A 7,569-nucleotide genomic window follows, 5' to 3' on the forward strand; every position below is an offset into this window, starting at 1 on the left:
ATATGAAATTGTATAATGTGGGGCTTATGTATGGGTTTTTGCCATAGGGCAGCGCAGCAGGCCTTTCTACTGCGCTGCCCTAGGGCAAAAGAAAAGGGCAGGAATGCCCCGTATCTATTAGATACGGCGCACTACTGTCCTTTTCCCCTACACCGGCGCACAATGGGCTGCTGTGCGCCAACGCAGACACCCTTGCACTATGGTGTAAGGGTGCCTGTGTTTCGGTGGTTATTTTTGTGCACAATGGGAAACCTTCCTGCACAAAAACAATCACAAGAGGCTTTTTCCTCCTTCCTTTTGTGCTGCAAAATGCAGCGTACATAGAAAGAGGAACAACGAGGAGAAATACAGATATTTCTCCTCTTTGTGCCTCCCTTACGCCTCCCCAGGGGAGGTGTAAGTTTTCGGCGCTGTGTCTGATTTACGATATCTCGTAAATGTGGGGCAGTGTAAAAAAGCCATGGATGATGCTGGGAACGCCTCCAGCAACACCCATTGCACGCCCCTTTAACACAGAAAACTGCTTTAAAGGGAACAATCTTTACGAGCCAGCATTAAGCAAAGAAAGAAAATGGCCTAGTGCTGCCTTGTAAATATGGAGCAGGCTCCTGCATCACGGAACATCACAAAAAGTGACGTTCCGGCGGCGCAAGGGGCCTCATTAAAAGAGGCCCTTAGATTTTAAGTGCTTGTACTACATATAGCCATTTAGCCAATGTTTATGTAAATTTTGCTGAAAATTCCACTGTTTTGCCACCATTGTTTTCAAACAACTTTTTTACGGCGGCTAAGGTTTACCTGGAACATCACAACGTTCTTAGAATATTACATTACTGCCTCGTCACACACTTTGAATTTAAAATCCATTTACGTGCAAAATGTGCTGCAGAATTAAACATTTGGGGCCATATTACCAAGAACGGGCGATAACATTATCCCCACTTTAGTGGGAGGAACTGTTGCTAAAGTGGTGATAAGGGGCTTGATAATATGCCCTAGAAAATTCCAATAGAAGCCCAGGTTCTAGTGGGAACGACATCAAACGTGGGCTTCTATTGGAATTCTCTAAGGCATATTATCAAACCCGTTATCGCCGCTTTAGCTGCAGTTTCCTGCTGCTAAAGCGGCGATAATGTTACGTCTGCTCTTGATAATATGGCCCTTGGCAACTGGAAATGTACACTTCACACAAGCTTAGAGTGCTTACTTGGTCTGGCCATGCTTAACCTTGGGCTCTCAGGCACTTGGTGGCAATTAAATTCCACATAAATCTTTCTGTCTCATGCCTCTCCCTGGTTTACTTTCACTCTTTTATCTCAACCCTATCTATGTATCTCTCTTTGCCTGTTTCTACATCTCTACATCTCAGCCCCCATTTCTAGCTCAACACTGTCTGTTCAATCTATGTTTACTCATATATACGATTAAGGTGGGTTACCATTGGTTTGCGAACCGAGTTAGTGTCGGCAAGATTGTAGCGTGGCCCAGTGTATATCTCTACTGAGTGTAAGGGCTACACTCAGGTAATCGGTGTGATCTGTACATCTTGTAGGATATATTGTTGGGTCCTCACCCACAGGTACCACCCATGGCCTGCTTCATCACACCGATTTATCTGGGTGTACATCTTACAAGTAGGCGCAGGGAAGGAGAGATGCTTTCATTTCTCCCTCCTTTTCCGACTTTGCATGTGTGCTGCATTTTACAGCACATATACAAAGTGCGGAAATGGTTAAAGTGAGTCTGTGCATAGTAGTTTGTACCGGCAGGGTTCCTTCCAGTACAAAACCTATGCTAGACTCGTGGAGACACCATTGCACCATGGCGCAAAGTTGTCTCTGTGGCGCATGGCAGCTGGTTGAGAGGGGAGGAGAGTGCCCTATTTTAGTAAATAGTGCGCTCTCCTTCTCTCTCCTTTTCACGTAGCGCAGCATTTGCGGCTGCAGCAGTGCGCGACGTGAAAAAATACTAAATCTGCCGCTGAATTCCCTGCAAAATATTGTTGATGCATGACAAAGCACTAGATCCAAGCACAACAAGAAATGTATTTAAAGTTATTCCAAACGGGTTCTCAAACTTAGTCTTGCCCATGAGCCAGAAATCCTTAAGGTGGCCCTGTCTCTCGTAAGCCCAATTTGTAATATAGACAAGGGTGTGAAACTCAACATGTAAAAGCCTTAACATCACTGGGTAAATACACAGGAAACATGAATTCAGTAGACTGTTCACACTTTCCTGGATGGCCCAAAATGTTTCAGCCTGCAGCCATCCAATCTCCTGCCGTCAGCCCAATCTCTTTTAATCAACTCTTTGCCATAAGTACATTGCTCTTGTGGCTGCGATCTTTAGCTCCTGCCTCAGCCACATGATCACTTTTTATTTGCTGCTTTAAATTCACACGTTTTTAAACACTCCTTTTGATTGTGTTTCGATTTCTGCTCTGTTCACGGCCCATTTGTTCACCGTTCACCCTCACTGCCTGCGAACCATTCTTCCACAGCCCATTGTTTAACCACAAATAAGGCCTCAGTGTGCAGTACTGGCAGGGAATCCGCTGAAGCGCTAATCCATGTGGAAGAAAAGGTCTCCGTTGCCAGGCTGGAGATTAAGCCGGATGAGAGTCGCTCCTCCTAGCGCAAGTGCCCCGCACTCCGCAGGAGCAAGTCAGGAGGACGCTCCTATCCCTACATCGCCGCCAAATCCTGGAACGACCTTCCACACTACAGACCGCTCCATCCCTTCTCGAATTCCGCAAGAAACTGAAGACCTGGCTAAACGACTAGGAGCCCGATGGGCCTACTCACCTACTCCAGCGCCTGGATATCCCTCGGGTGATAAGCGCTCTCTACAAATCCCTTTAACATAACATAACGTAACATAACATAACATATTACATATCTGAAGGGCTGTGAATATTTCACTATTGTCCTTTTTATGCTCCATGAATGACCTCTGTTTGCTGGTCTAAAAACTCAAATGTCGGGTGGTCTGTAAGAGGGGGTTGGATCGTGTGACCTTCCACCAATCCCGTGTCAGTGTGCTCAGTGGGACTAGGGTTTTCGTAACAGTCTGTGTGTTACTGTCTCTTGGACCTAGTCTGAAGAAAAATATCCTTCACCAAACAGTATTTTCCGTGCATGCCTTTAACACGATAAGATATGAGTAAGTATATATGTGTGGGTATCTGTGTGTGTGTAGATAGATAGTCCGATAGATAGATAGATAGATAGATAGATAGACTGATAGATATATAGATAGATAGATAGTCCGATAGATAGATAGATAGTTAGTCCGATAGATAGATAGATAGATAGATAGATAGATAGATAGATAGATAGATAGATAGATAGATAGATAGATAGATAGATAGATAGATAGATAGTCCGATAGATAGATAGATAGATAGTCCGATAGATAGATAGATAGATAGATAGATAGATAGATAGATAGATAGATAGATAGATAGATAGATAGATAGATAGATAGATAGATAGATAGATAGATAGATAGATAGATGGTAATTTTATTGTTTAGGGTGGGTAGTGGTAAAGGGAGGTAGGGGGACGTGTCTAGGTGCATTGAGTTAGCACGGCCGCGGATGCACTGCTGCAAATCAGATAAAAGTATTTAACCCCTTGCATGCCCGCCCCTTTCCCCGCCCAGTGCCGCGCCTTCCATTAGCGGGCGGAGTTCATGACGAGCTGGACTCGTCATGGGCACAGCGCCACCGCAGCCCATGACGAGTCCAGCTCGTCATGGGCACTGAAGGGGTTAAGAGTGGTCTTTATTTCTTTCTGTGGTAAATCAACTAGCTGTCGTGGTGCTCGGCCCCGGTGTTTGAATCAGTGGCGGAGGTAGAGGCACCGAGCTGGGCAAGTTGAGCCGACACCCAGAGCTCTGAACTCTGAGCGCGAGGTGTGCTCGGTGTGCCGGGCTCGGTGTGCAGTGCGTGCGTGTCCCCTGCCATCCCCACGCACGCCAGGCATCCCTGTAAGTTCGGAGGCCGCAGCGGTCGCGAAAAGAGCGGGCCGGGGTGACCACGGAGGCATGGCTAGACCGAGTGTGGGTTGCCGTCTCCCCACTTGCCCCCACTTGCCTGCCTGCCAGCTACATTGGCTCTTCCGGGCTCCTGCTCCACTCCTGTATTCCGGTGGCTGCACTGAAGACGGGGCCCTGCCAGTCCAGTGATTCCTCATCGTTTCCACCGTTGACAGCACCTGCCTGTAACATAAGCAGATCAAGGCTTCAAGCTCCTGGTGAGTGCGTGTGACCAACACCTCAGCCTGCCCCAGTTGTTCCAGCTGCCCCAGGGCGGGGAGGTACCTAATCAGCGTGTGCTTCTGAGGCACCACCGAGGCACTACAGGGGCACTGCCGCATACTGCGTCACTATAACTCTGCAATGAGGTCAGGGAAAACCAGGAAATTGCAAACCAAACTCCTACCCAAAATTACAAGGGAAGAGTCCCTGTGTGACAATTTAGACATGGCGGAAGCCCCACCTTTGGATACACCTCAGACCAGTGTGACACATGGACATGCTCAGATACCATTTATTCCTATTTCGATCCCCCCTGGCATTTCTGCTTCGCCCACATCGTCGGGGCCATTATCCTCTGTTAGCCCCAACCCTCCAGATACAAAACTTGGTACGACAGTCCGTGCGTCTATTTCCCCCAAACGGGCGACATTGATGGATTTCTTCAAAAATGCTGCAGCAACAAAAAAGTCAGGCCTAACCTCAAATACCTCGTATACAACTGCGCTGGAAACTACCCTTGCCCCCCAGCCCTCAGACTGGAACTCAAAACGAGTAGAGGTCACGATTCATGATGGGCCCTACAGGTCGGGCCTTAGTTCATCTCAATCCACATTTTCATCAAGAATTCCAACGAAGGATGAATACTCTGCTCTAAATGCTATTGAGCGCTGCTCACCACCACCACCACCACAGAGATCAGACATGTTCCATCACGACCAGCTATCAGCTAATGTAGAGACAATGTGAGTCTCGCTTCAAAATACTTCTTTAATCTTTAAGGGAGGAGGTCTAGCCTTTTATTAACACAAGCTCGCTATCACCTTTAACACCAAATGCACAGACCACGATCACGGTTACGGACGAGTAAATCAGCATTAACCGCCCAAATGGAACAACAAACAGGGTCTACTCTATGCAAGGTCCAACTATCACCCACAAAAATTATACCGGATCCATTCGACCAGTGCAGTCACATGGGCCCCTCAACAGGCAGCCCGATCATCAAAAACTCATTTGACTTGTCCTTTTTCAATGATGATCATAATAAGCCTCCTGCCTTTGAGAGTCGCTATTCGAATAACGAGAACATTCTTTGGTCTCAACTTTTGCAAACACTCCAATCAATAGTTTCAGCTTTAAATTACCATTCCAACAAATTGGATTTGCAGGTGGATCTCTTAAACAAACTTGCCGTGTTCACAGACGGGATTAACCAAAAACTAGAGGGCCTTAACACCCTGATCACAAAAGCACAATCTAAAGCTCACTTAGTGCAGACGGTATGCTGTTGCTCACCGATAATTGATCGACTCTCCTCGTTGCCCGAGTTTCTTTTGTCAGTTTTAACCGAAGTCAAGAAACTCCCGTAATCAGGGCAGACCCGTATTCCATCTCAGGATTATCATTCACCTGTGGCATCTGACCCAGCTGTTCAGAAGTCAAACAACAGGAACCAGAACTCGATAGCAACAAAGCTCCATTAGAAAGTTTGATGACAGTCAAACAAACAGCCTCTGGCACCGTCAATCCTACATCTGAATCTCAAAACGTTAACATAACAAACCCCTTAATCTGCCAATCTTCAACAGCTAATGCGAACCTGATCATCTTAAAAGCAGACCAAGCGACCCCTCTAAAGAGTACATGCTCAACCGGCAATAAGGCACCCGAGTCTTCCGGCACGGTTGGCGACAAAGTAGTCAACGTGGTACAAACCCACAGGATGAGCAAGCGGGGAAAAAAAAGACTTCGGAAAAATCGCAACAGACAAGTAACTGAAATTCGAAATACAATAAACCATTACTTAAAAAAAAATACCTCCACCTTATCACTGGGCTCAATTAGCACAACTAGTACTATTACCAGTCAGTCTCCGGCTCAACAATCAACCCTGTATAAAGAAACTACATCAACAAACGACCTACAACTTGCACCAAACACTTGGTCCGAGAAAATTTAAGTTCTTAAGCCCACTCCACAAACAACGCCAAAGAGAGGCCAACCTCCATCTAATGTGGAGCCTAAAGCAGACCAGGCGCGCCTGTCACCCACAAACCACAAGTTAATGGCTACCCCCGGTGTAAGTACATCTACCCTGATAACAGCAGGCAAGAAGAGACCAGGGAAGAAGTCGGAGGGTTTAGCCCACACCACAGGTAACCCCAGCCACGATGTAGAGGAAAGGCTTCGATTAACTCCAACTATGATCAGGGTCCTGCCACCAAGTGTAAAACCATCCGTAACAAAGCAAGTCTAAACTCCTTCAGCAGTGAAACTATCTTTAATAAAGTGTCTCTAAATCTTCCTAGCGATAAGACAGGCCCCCTGCAAAGATCCTTTGGAAACCAATGAAGACCAGACAACACCGTAAAGCCACCAGTGCTCACCATTGCTTCCACAGAGAGCCACTTGCCCAATGAAGGGATCCAGACCAAACTGTTGTTAGTCCCGGAGTATATTTACCAAGGCCCGCACGACATATTAAATTGTGTGAACATTCTCAGACTTTTTAAATCAATTCCAGAATTAAGCAAATTGGAATCTAGTGATATAATATCCATTGGATTCAAACCCAGTAACAGCAACCGATCAACTGAAACAACTTTGATAACCCTGGCAACCAAAGTAATAAAGGAACTGGTACAATCGCAGACAGAGCAATTTAACAGCTGGGGTATAAACTTAGCAACACCCAGCAACCTTCGGTACCCTTCAATCTTAGCTAGTGCTTCGGTTCTGTGGTGAGCCAGCCACAGAGAGCCAATCCATCATAAAGTCTGATTGGGCCTGGCTGCCAGGGGCCCTGTTCTGAGGCCATAATGATTGAAATAATATTTGTTCTAGCTTGTCAATATGCTCCTGGAACATTAATGGCCTTGACGCAAAACTTCAATCTCTCGACAGTCTAGAATTCCTGAAAAAATATAACATCATACTTCTCCAGGAAACCTGGTCGGTAAAAAGTTCCCCTATTGAAGGCTATCTTAAATTTAGGTTACCAGCAACAAGAGTGCACAAGCATGTTGGGCCAAGAGGCGGCCTTTTGATCTACGTCGCCTGTAAATTATTCTTGAATATAAATGTGTTGGAATTTAATGAAGATTGGATCACCGGTATTAGAATCAGCAGTTCAAACCCGGCCAGACAATTTATTTTGCTTAACATTTAAGTTGCACCTCATTCCAGCGAGAAAAAGGCCAAATTCGACCGACTGATTGAAATTACGTCTAACCTGATAAGAGACCATGGTGCAGCCGCATGCTTAATCTCTGGAGACTTTAATACCAATCTATACTCAAGCACTCCAGA

The sequence above is a fragment of the Triturus cristatus genome, chromosome 9 (genome assembly GCF_964204655.1).
Source record: "Triturus cristatus chromosome 9, aTriCri1.1, whole genome shotgun sequence".
Classification (NCBI taxonomy): Eukaryota; Metazoa; Chordata; class Amphibia; order Caudata; family Salamandridae; genus Triturus; species Triturus cristatus.